Source organism: Fringilla coelebs, assembly GCF_963513975.1.
Source record: "Fringilla coelebs genome assembly, chromosome: 5".
Taxonomy (NCBI): Eukaryota; Metazoa; Chordata; class Aves; order Passeriformes; family Fringillidae; genus Fringilla; species Fringilla coelebs.
The window spans coordinates 56,370,582-56,383,297 of NC_140033.1; positions in this window are offsets into that span (position 1 = coordinate 56,370,582).

The window sequence follows — 12,716 nt, forward strand, 5'->3', positions numbered from 1 at the left end:
TTACCCTTAAAACTGCTTTCACTAGAACTCTGTCACCTTTCGATGACTCAGGTGTGCAGGTTTTCTCCCTTCCTTTCTGAAGGGAACAGATGGTCCAGTTAGAAGCCAATTTTCTTATAACCACAGTAATTCAAATACACATTGATTCTTGGTCCTGTCTTGCCTAGTGACACTGCTGTGTTGTCAGTGACGTGCCAGTGTGTGACACCAGAACAAATGTTTGCTCAGCAGCAGCCACTATGCCTGCTCTGGGGATCATAAACTAACTTTTACAAACTCTACCAAAAAATGGGCATTTTAGTTTAGATTAGAATATGTGTAGTTTAGATTGCATGACTATTAAATATGAAGTGTTACCTTCAAAAGAAAATCACAGATGTCCAGTGTTATGCCAGTTGCAATTCATTTCTCTAAAAATATTTGAGTTAGGATACAATCCAAAAAGACCTTATATTTTTCTGACCTGCTAAAATTTTCTTTACTGAACCATACTCATTTTAAAAATTTTAATCAGAGTTGCTGCTACCACTTCCTGCAAGGTTTAGATTTGGTTGTTTGCTCCACTGTCTGACGAGGGTTGCAATCATCTGTAAACACAGGGGACATTTAGAGTTAATAAAAGGAAAACATTGAAGCTTTGATCAGGGGAAAAGGAGGAGGTGGGTTTTGCTTTTGAATTTCTTCTTCATGATTTTACAGTTTATTAGCAACAACTTAAACAAGCTAATAGATTCCAATTACAACAAAATAATTGCAGTTTTTTATAGAACCACTATGAAATAACCTCTCTCCCATTTTAACCTTTCATCTTGGTCTCATTCTTGTTTGTGGACTGCCCCTTTTCCCTCTTCTTCCACTTTGCCTGAAAAATGAGCAGAAAATACAGTTTACATTATGTCTGTACACACGTCTAGGTTTTTTTAATATATCCCTAGAGGAAAGTGGATAAATAAATATACGTTTTTCAATAGCTGTAGAGCATTTGTTTAACATGGACTAACTCCCCAATAACTAGCAGAAGATTATACATGCAAATCTAATTTTCTGGCTAACTTAAGTCTCTCCTGGGAACCTTGGTGACTACTTGCAAACACTTTCCTTGAATTGGCAGTATCAGCAAAGATACATTATGGTGCTAAAAGTATATAATGTAAAAAGTGAGCTAAAAAGATGGAAGAAAGTTTAGAAAGAAGGAGGAGATGGAAAAGGGAAGTACTATAAAGGGAAGGGCATCTATAAAGAGAGAGGGGTCTAAGCCTTTTACAATAGAGGCAGACTGAAATAACCATGGTTTCTTCTTTGAGTCGTGAGAATAGCTATTTTCTTGTTTAAAAGCTTAAAGAGCTATTAAGTTGGGCAAATCACTGGTAAAACAGCTGGAAATGTAAATAGCAATTTAAACAGTCCATTGCCCCTCAATCCAAATGTGGAATGTGCAGATCTACTTCAAAAAAGTTCCTCTGGTTTTATTATATTGTCAACGGTAAGAGGATTGAGTAGGCACCCTTTCTCCGTGGGCTGAATGGAGACAGTGTGCTTTATTTAGAAAATCCACAAATTTTTTCCTTTTCTCATTTTTCTCATTTTTCCCCTCTTCTTTCCCCCTTTTTTCCTTTTTCTCATTTTTTTCCCTTTCATTTTTTTCTTTTTTTATTTTCTTTTTTTTTTGCTTTTTGCAAGTGAGCAGACGAGTCTCTAATTTTCACACCATTCTCCCTTAGAGACCTCCTTCAATTGCACCATTCTTTCATTATGTGGAACTAATGAAGTGCTCTGCAACCTTTAGGTCTCCAAAGAATCCATTCCATTGCTTTAGGAATATAGTCCTTAAATAAAACATGTTTCATTGGCTGACTTCAAAACACTATTCTAATGGGGGAGGGGGGATAAATAATTGGCCTGGAATCACTGTGTGAAAAAAAGGAAGAAATTACATCGGACAATGCTTTTAAATTATAGTTACAGTCAAAGGATACATTCAGCAATGGCAGTTTGAGTTCTCATTCCTAGTAAGCTGCCAAAATCAGAATATGATTTCTCTGAAGTTCCAGATTGCAAATCTTTTTATGACTATTGTCTTTTCAGTGTCTGTGTTCTATTGAGAGCGAATGGATCTTGTGGTGTAAAAAATAATGCAGTAGCAGATCAATAAGACTAATAATTCAGCAGCTGAGTTGGAAGGCTGGGCTGCTTGTGTGCCTTAAAAATAGCACCTCACATTTTATACATTGCTTTTCTTCTCCACAGTACCCACCAAACGCTAACTCAGTCCCATGGCTTATTTATTCAGCGTGTGGAAGCACAGATCTGTTTTATCCATGAGGTATCAAATGCCTTATTCTCCTCTGAATATTTGTGGGTATGAGCGCAGCTTATTTTCATCTGCCATTATGGACTGTGGAGAACAGAGTTATTTCAAATTTGTCAAAGTCTCTTCTCTTTCTGTGCAATGTCTGCCCTCTGGCATTTTTAACTGATTTGCCTTTCTTCTCTAAAGCTTTTAATTGGTCTGAGCCCTGTTTTCCTTCCCTGTCCTAAAACCTTGCAACTGAAATATGCTCTCTCATAATATCTTTGTCTGCATAATCTGCTTTTAAATTAAAAAAACAAAAAGAAAAAGGGATTAGGGCAGACGGCAACAGGGGGAAAGTAAAGCTAGAGTTCAATGTAGGATTGCTTGTGTATGTTGGGTTTGTATCTGAACTCAGTAAACAAATGTAAACATTTAAATTTTTTTATTAGTATTCATTTCCTTTCACATTGCTTATCTTTTGGTGCTTGATTTAATTTGTAACATATTGGATCCTGGCTTTTGGTAAACTGAAATAACACTATCAGCATGATTATTGTTATAGTACTGGCAGAAGAGATTTGCTGGCTTAATTTCAGTGAAAACTAGATGTCTGTCTTTGGCTGTAAAATAATTTATATTTATAGAAGCTGTTGTAATCATCTATTTTTGAGTGGAAGGATTTCTTGGAGCATAACTGTTTTGCAATACCCAGGACTTACCCAAATTTCTAGTGTAAAAATAAAGCATTTAAGCTCTGTTGAACTGATTAGAAAAGAAAACAGTGTTTAATGAACATGGAGCTTTAATTTTTTAATTTTTGGGTGGCTGGCTAGGGATAAGTTACAGCCTTTAATTAGCTCCCACTGTATTTTGGTAGGACAGCGCAGTGCACTTTGCAGTACTGAAGACTGTGGAGCAGGAGTCAAGAACAGGGACTGTTTTGCCAAGGTCATTAGTAGCAGTGGTTGCCTAATTGTGGACTTTCTTGAGTGGCCTGATTTCAAACAGGCATGGAGCTTGCAGTCCCTGTGTCAAGCCACTCTTACTTTTATAATGGAGACACCTGAAATTCCTTCCAAAATCCCGGCTCTGACTCTGTTTCTGGGTTTACCAAACTTCCCACATGAAACCTGAGAAAGTCATTTAACCTCTCTGTATGATCTTTCCCTTATCTTTACTAAGGGAGAGTAATACTCTCCTTTTCTGTGTTATGAAGCCTAATTCATGAATATTTATCAATCTCTATAAACAGAAGAGACTGATACAGTACTGGCCTCATCGTAAATAATTTTTGAAATTGCAAACTGGAGACTTGCTGGAGTGTCTATAACTTGATACAGAAGTGATTCTGAAGGTGCACCCTCTCAGTTCCCAGCATGGAGTGACGTTTATGTAACTTTGGTACCCAAAGACAAAACTCCTATTTTATTTTCTGCCCAAAACAAAGTGTGCAGGCTGATCAGCTGTAGCTGGCAAGCTGTAGAAGCATGAAGTGAGGCCCAGATGACCCTGAGTGGCCCAGATGGCAGCACTTGCTGTTGTTGCCCAGCTGCTCATGGTATCCCTCCCCTGCAGAGAGAGATGTGAGCTCTACTACACCTCACTTATGTTCAGGTAGAACTGGCACATGCAGTGTAGGCCTCCCACAGGGCTGACACTGCTGTTCTGCACTCTGCAGAACTGTTCATCTTGCTGTTTAGGTCTGGCAGGGTTTGCACACCCTTGACACAAACCTGAGTGTGCAACTGAAGGCCAAATAAAGCCAGCAGAAAGCTCTACATTATTCTGAGTTGCGGGGTTGGACTTGCAGAGGTAGAAAGCAGATGAAAAGTAAGATCCTGTTCAAGTATTTAATGCCCTGATTAAACACTAGCTGAAGACAGAACAGACAGAGAGAACTGTAGAAGGTAGGTACTGTCATGTTCAGTGTCAGGTCCATAAAAACATGTAGATGAAATTGTCTATTTCTAGGTAAAAAACAGGGATGCTGTGTTTCATGCAGGTTCTGCACGTCAAGATCTTGCATGTACTACCTACAGTCTTTACACATGTAGATATATCTACATACATCCGGCCTTTTTGGTCCAGGGTTTCTTTCATCAAGAAATTGGAGACACAAGTATTGATTTTCCTTCTCTAATTCTATTGTATTTGACTGAAATTAATTCCAAATTATTTTAGATGTGTAAATTAAGTTAAAGAACAATGATAATTTACCTTCAATCAGTCAGTAGCCTGTGCCTGCTGTATTTTCACTTTGTAATAGTATACATTTTTCTGATTTTATCAGCTCTCTGAGCACACTTTTATGAAGCCTTACTGTGCTGTAATCTTCTGTAAGCTACTTTCACTGCAATTTACTATACCTGTGTTAATCCAATCCATCTCTAATGACATAATAATACTAAAAAACAGCGACACTAATAATGGGTCTGCACTGTGTATTCCATGTAATTTGAAAAGAGAAGCAATGAACATATGAGACATAATCCTCCTGTCATTATTCATTCAGCCATGGCCTTTCAATAGAACAAAATAATATGCAGGATTAAGGTGAGTGGAATTTTACCCTTTCTATATCCAGGCCTCCTGAGGATGCTGCATTTAATTCTATTTGATAATTTTCTCTTCTATTTGCCATTTCACACCAGCTGAAACTGCAGCTGCCTGTCAGGAATTGAGTTAGTCTGAGCTTCAGCTATCTCATAGGTAGCTTAGTGCACTAAAGCATAGGCTCCTCTGGAGAGTCCTTAGGGAGGAGAACTCATTTAGCAGAAAATTATAATTGGGGCTTCCAAGTGGTTCTGGAATCATCCCTGTATATTTGGACAGAATGATGTATTTTCAAAGCCTCTGCAAGTGTGTAACCAAGCAGGGTGTGCTTTTAAGGATGAAGTAAGCAACCAGAATGCCTTAATTCCTGGTCCTTTTAAACATGATTACTGGGAAAACATGTGAGATGTACACTCTACCATTGAGATGCAGCATATTGGCAGTCTGAGGGGTCTGGGAAGGGCTGTTCCCCTTCTGTGGGATTGCCACCGGCTCCTTCACAGCAGTGTTGGGAAAGGGGCTGCTGTCTGTGTCAACCTGGCCTGTGAGCCACAGGATCCCTCACAGCAACTGCAATTACCCCTGCCGCCACCATGGGACTGAAATAGAGTCCTGAGACTTGGGGGAAATGTGCTAGAAGGAATGAAGATTTGCTGACCTTTTGTTTTGTTAAACTCAGGTTAGAACTGCAAAAATCAACACACATAGGTGTATAGACTTTTTTTGTCCTGTTTTGTTTTATAGAAGGGGAGGCATTGGTTGATGTGGTGGAAAAGTCTGAGGCAAAGATTTGAGCTTGGATATTTTTTGCAGTATCTTCTCTGTTGGAAGTTTCTTGTAAACCAGAAAGATCATGATAGCCTGGTTCCATCAGATATGTCTGGTGTGTTGACAAGTGCAGCATGATTCTACCCGAGACATGGACTTTCCTATTGTTGCACATTTCTGTGGGAACTGAATTTTACTTATAGTATTCCCATTAAGACCCTAAGCATCCAACAGTACCCTTAGGTCTAACTTTCATTTTTCATTTACTTTGTCTAGTCTTTCCAACTAAAACATGTTCATTTTCTCTGGTGGTAAGTCTCATAATAGTGCTTAGCATCAACATTTAGGAATTAAGAATACCTAAAAATGTGAGAAACAGCTGATATAATATAAATTGTAAAATTAATGTAATTCTACATTTTTATATAATTCTACTTCATAGTGTATATTTATTCTTATTTTAAATTATTAAAATTTTAATGTGTTATTAGTTTAATTTAATCTAATTAATAAATTATACCATAATCTTGGTGTCTCTAGACTTGGTTGTCTTTACAAGAATATTAACTTTACAATGCTGCATCCTCGTACTTTAAAGATCCTATTGTGACATTTATCCTTTTTCCTTAAAAGACAATGAGCAAAAAGTCTGTTTTGAATTCTTCTTGTTTCAGAAGCACTATTCTCTTTATTGGGAAACAGTTGAAACGTCTTAATTGTCACAATCTTTAGCTAATCTGAGCATACCTGGAGATGGAAAAGAGTTACTACAGGACCATAAGAGACAGGAGCCTGCTTGTTCTCTTTCTGAACTTTCTGTTCTCTTCTGAACAGGTCACGCTGCTCTGTAAGTTATTTCTCACCAGGCGATCCCCCCAGGGCTCATGCTGCAGGACTACAGGGGGCTCAATTTCTGCTGCTATCCCAGTGATACTCACTGGTCTCTCCAGGTGACAGTGTTTTATAGTATTTTTTCACAACTGAAGAGGTTAAGGCTACAGTTACAGCAGGGGAGATGCAGACTGCCTGATCAAAGCCCACCTCAGTTCAGCTGTGTTGAAGGAGCAGAGCAACTGAATTAAAATCCATTTAATTACAGTACAAAGAATTACATGCATTTATATTTCAATAGAGGTACCTACTTTGGAATAAAATTTGACTTGGTCTAGAGAGATTTTGTTTAGGATAAAAGTTGTTACTGGTAATAGGCCAGGCTTACTGGATAAAGTCAGGGCTTGAACTCAAGCACATCTTTCGTAACATACTTCTTGTTTAAGATTAAGTTTATATGGCAATGGACTCTTAAATTGTGGATTGTGTGCAGTAAAGACTGCAGCTAAACAAGGGGATGAGTACATGTTTACTTTTGAACTAAAATGAGCACATTGATTTTAGGAAATCTGTACTACATAGCTGGCTTGGATTTGGTTTGGTAAAGGGATTGATGCTCTGACCTGCTGCTTAGTCCTCCAGCTGGTTTTGATGGAAGAGTTTCTGTCCCTGCAGTAAATTGAACAGATGCTGCAATGCAAAACTATCTAAGTTTCAATAGCATTGGACTCTCTTCACATTACAGCAAATTAAAGGGAAAATCTTGAGAGCAGCTTTGGTACTGTGGGCCTCCCTGAAGAATGCAGAATTTCAAATTAGTACACAAATCTCACTCTAGCTCTCAGTGGCTGGGTGGGTAGGGGAGGAGGAAAATTGCAGGAGCTGGCTGCATAAAAGATATTTTTCCTTCCTGTCTGCAGGAAGGTGTCCTGAGAAATAACCCTTAATTGTTTGTGGAATTGTGGAGAAATTAAGAAAACATTTCATTTTATGAAAAAAGCTTCTGTTGGAATTTTCCTGGAGTCTTGTTGTTGTTATTAATGTTAAAAATGAAATGGTTTTCGTTCAGGAAAGGTTCAAAAGAATTGTTGCAGGAGTCTTACAAGATCTTACTATGATTTGGCAAGATGTCCTGCCAACTCACCCACATCTGTAGCTGCTCTGCCAGGCTGCAGTTGAAATTTGCAGCCTCTGGAAGTCCTGGGGCTTTTGTGAGTGCTTTTGGTTTGTGCTGGTGTTTGGGCTTTTTTTTTGAGGGAAGGGAGGGCAGGTAGACCCTCAGGGCTCTGAATTGGAAAAAAATTAAAATTTCACAATATGAAGTCCTCTGTGAAGCTGAATCAGCTTTTGCCTCTGAAGTGGTGCCATGGTGTGTTCCAGAGAGCAGAGAGGACTGCCCATCTGAATTAGAGCCACGCCAGTCCCCACAGCTGGTTTTGAGCTGTGCTGAAGGATAAAGGGACTGTGAGTGGAGGGCATGGCCTCTTCTTTTTGTCCTGCACTACACAATCCCAAGCCTGCTGAGGCAGTCTTTGCAGAAGTCTATAGGCAAGAGTAGTCCTGCTGATAAATATGTACATGCTCCAGTGTTCCTTGCATGTTCAGGACCTTGATTAGAACAGGAAAGGGAACTGATAGCTGACCACAGATCATGGGGACAACAGAGAGTACCTCAACCTGAGGGCCCAAAGTGCTTTTAAGAGGAAATCAGAGCCAGCTGTAGCCATTTTTGAGAAAAAGTTCACTTTCAAACAAGAGATCAGAAAATGTCTTCTAAAACAATCCAAAAGCTTTCTCTCATCAGCTGAGTTACTAGAGCTCTGTTTGCTGTTCTATGCAGTCCAGAGCAGTTAATGACTATCCAGCATTTAAGATTTTAACTATGATAAGCCTAAAATACCGAAGACAGGACTTTCCTCTGAGTTGCTTGACATTTCTGGAGTGTGCAAACTGGGGTGTTTAAGAGGATTGCATGTTAGAGCAGCAGCAATAACAATAATCTGTGAGATTCATTTTGAAAGTAACTGAAATGCCAATGCTAAAATACAATGGCAAGTAATCTGCAGCAGATTAGGAGCCAGAACTTGTACTAGCACAAGTCACTGTTTTGAAGTCTCCAGTGGAGGAGCTAATAAGTTAAAATTTTCATCCTACTCAGGCCTAAAGCTAGTGGATGGACAAAGGGCAATTGGATTCTTTTTCCCTTGATATTTCCCTTCTGGCTCCTTTATGCCCCCACTTCCTAAAACCCAACCATTTCAGGATGCCACTCTCATCTCCTTGTGAACACAAGGACACATCACTGCCACTTTTAAAACTATTTTGGCAACAGAGTTATCAAACAGGTCTTCTAGAAAGTATCCTTCTCAGCTCTATGTTTCCACAGGTCCTTGCCATCTTCTCCCACCTGCTAAGGTATAATCCCAGAGCAGGTAGTAGGCACAACCTTGTTTTGTGTGTTCTCTCTGCAGCTTTTAGAGGTGTCCCTTATTAATTTCAAGAGAGACTGCTGTAACCAGTCTCCTGAATAATGAAGGTTATAAAGTTTTATCCAGCCCTTTATGCATCAAGTCCTTATTCACAGGATGAATGTAACCTTCATCCTGGCAAAATATGCTTTTACTAAGATTGATTGAGTACCACAAAAGAAGGATCTACTCTGTTCTTCATGGTGATGGTGGTATTTTCCATCTCTTCATTAATGTTTTCATCTTTCCCTCTCAGTGGTTATAATTCAAGCAGGAGAGAAAAAAAACCAAACATCTCCATTACTCTTCCTAGTAACTCCCTTCTGCCCTGCCACTTTCTAGCTGTCAAAGCATTTTTCTGAATGGAAAACTGTTCATGAGACACCTAGGAGGAAAGAAGCTTATGGATTTGTAGATAGTAATTCTCAGTAAGGTGTTTTGAGCCTTATAAGCCTTATGATCCACTGTGTTAAAATAATTACAGGTTTAAGGAAATGCTTTTGCATGAGTCTTCATCTCTTTTGGCACCCTGGCAATGAAAAGGCAGGGACAGTTGGATAAAGCAGGTGACGAATTTTGGAGGAAGGTAACAGCACAGAGAGTAGCTGTGCTCAAGCGTGAGTTGATGTCTGTCTTCAAAGTCTGGCACTGACTTACACCTTTTTTTTCCTCAGAATATCCAAATTTACAACTACTTCCACAAGGTTTCACACATTGTCTCACTGATGAGAGAGTGAGATAAAACTGATTGTGATCTCACCAAAGTTATGGAATAAATGTCCCCTCTTAACTGTTACAGCAGCTGCTACGTAATTCCTTGTTCCCTCCAATTAGAAAAAAAAGAAAAAAAAATCCTCATCCTCTTATACACTGAATTTCTTGTGCAAACCTTTATTATGGATTATGGTGGATTTGTGTTGTTGTTTTTTTACTCCCATGTACAGGAACAAATTATTGAATTACTTCAGCTGCATGCTGCTACTTGACTTCTAGGAAACTTACATGCTGTGTTTTCCCAGAAAGAAGTAATACATAATTGAGTATGCAGTGCTATGCACGTCTGTTGCCTGTTAGTTTCAAAAGCTTCCCCTAAATATGGGTACAAATGCAGAATGGTCTATATTGCTTTGAAGAGTTGGGCTTGCATTTTGTTCCTTTCTTCCTAATAGAAAGTATTTAAGTAAAGTTTGGAGATACATGGTTCAGGGTTCAAAGTGTAGGTGCTCCCAGCACAAATTCTGGCACATGCATTCTTTGTCTCCTATCCAAAGGAGCCAGGTCTCACAGTTCTTTGAAGTACAGTTCAGAAAAATAGATAAACTGAAGTTAAAAGGGTCAGGGTTTATGTGCCTCACTGGCCTTGTGAAAGCCCTAATTGGGGAGACAGACAAAACAAGTTTAGTGGGTTATTTTGAGAGGTGCTGCATTAATACAGTGAAAGGCTCTGCTACAGTGGGCTTTCACTGCAAATGGACAGAAAGAAGAGGGAGGGAGGGAGGGAGGAAAGGAAGGAAGGAAAGGAGGGAAAGGAAGGAAGGAAAGGAAGGAAGGAAAGGAAGGAAAGGAAGGAAAGGAAGGAAGGGAAGGAAGGGAAGGAAGGGAAGGAAGGGAAGGAAGGGAAGGAAGGGAAGGAAGGGAAGGAAGGGAAGGAAGGGAAGGAAGGGAAGGAAGGGAAGGAAGGGAAGGAAGGGAGGAAGGGAGGAAGGGAGGAAGGGAGGAAGGGAGGAAGGGAGGAAGGGAGGAAGGGAGGAAGGGAGGAAGGGAGGAAGGGAGGAAGGGAGGAAGGAAGGAAGGAAGGAAGGAAGGAAGGAAGGAAGGAAGGAAGGAAGGAAGGAAGGAAGGAAGGAAGGAAGGAAGGAAGGAAGGAAGGAAGGAAGGAAGGAAGGAAGGAAGGAAGGAAGGAAGGAAGGAAGGAAGGAAGGAAGGAAGGAAGGAAGGAAGGAAGGAAGGAAGGAAGGAAGGAAGGAAGGAAGGAAGGAAGGAAGGAAGGAAGGAAGGAGTAAAGCAATTGGTTCAATTTTGCATAGGCTGTTGAGGGACTGCTGTGATTCCCAGCACTATCAATAGCTTGTCCTGCCTCCTGAGGCAGCAGTGGCCCCAATATACAGGTGTTCATAAATAGCAAACCAGGAAACCAAATAATTCTGCAGAGGCTCTTCTGTCTTTTCACAGAATTTTTGGAATGGTGGTATCTGTGGGAGAAGGTGTTCTGAAAGTGGGAGTACTATTCTGCAGCCAAATTCTATTTATTCTCTTGCCTTATATGCAGCTTTGTATAGACTTTCTATTCTGTAAAGAGATGGATCCTTTTTAAAAATATACCTCTTTTACTATTAAGCATTATTATTATTTTATTGGAATAGTCCCCAAAGCTTTAAGGGCATTAGCGTGGAAGAACATTAGAAGCCAATCAACATGCTGTCCAAAGGGCTTTAGTGCAGCTAAAGTATTTTGGTAGAGAGCTGAAACACTGTAGGTGCCCCCCAGACTGGGCCGGCTCCACCTGCACCCCAGGGTAGCTCTTGCTTATCTCCCTTACCCAGAGCAGGTTTACAGGCATGAATCTGGCTTTTACTGTCTACATTGGAAGAAGTTGCTTAGTCATTACTTCTAATATTAAATTTTTCATAAAATCATTTTTGGAATTGATATAGAGATTATGGTAGATTATTATAACCAAGCACAGAAACATAATTACAGGTGGAAAAGGTGGGGATCCACAAGGATCTCTTTTCTAAAATGTGTCCCTTAGCAAGGAAGACTCTGAAAAGACCCATCTGGAAATATTCAGCCTGGCATTACTGTTCTTTATTTTATGTGATAATCCTGATTACAGTTCAGGCCCTCTTTTGATAAATACAGTACTTTTGTATTCCCTCATGTGTTCTATCTGTCAGGATCTTGGTAAAGGAAAAACACAACAAGCTCACTAGAAAAGGGACAGCTAATCTGAATGATCTTTAGCTTTCAGTTGTATGCTGCCCTTGGAGAATATGAGGACATATATAAACAGTGTGAGATTCCATCAAGGGGACCTCCTTTCCTGAGTGCCATACAGGTGTTATGGACTATAAATGTGTAGACCCAGGCACAAGTGTGGTGATTTCTGTAACTCAACAGCTGTACCTAACACAACACTGAAAATGCATGGCAGAGAGAAAGTCACCAAGGCCCAAGGCAGTGGAATCAGTTTGTTGCTTTAGCAAACTTATTGCATTGTGGCTTTTTTAAAAGTTGAGATAGTTGATTTTTAGACAATTCTGGTGGACTCCATAGAAATATAAACTTTTTGGATTATTTATCCCATGATAAATTTTAGTATGATTCTATGACATTGAACGGAAAGTCCAACTGTGAAATATTTTAAAATAAACAAATTGGGGGGGGGGGGGGTGGGGGCGGAGATTTGGCCTTCCTTTTCACCTAGGACAAAACTCCCCCTTCCAAAAATCTTGGAAAAAAAAAGGCCCTTGGATGGCTCTGCCGTGACGGTCACGAGGTGGCGCTCCAAGGCACCGTGTGGTCCCCCTGGGGACCTCCGCGGCACGGACGCGCCGTGATGTATCCATGGAAGACTCGGGCATGGAATCCATGCACCTCAGCCGGGTCACACACACAAAAAAATAAGCGTCCGGATTTAAAATAGCAATAGCCCTAACCCCACCCCTGAGGGATTAAGGACGAGAATGCCCAAAGTAGAGGTGTAAACACGCGGAAAGCAAACAGCTTTGGCACCGTGAGGTAGTGATTTAGTTTTATTGGAGAATAAGGACCGTGGTGTGGAGTTTTACTAAACATGCAGC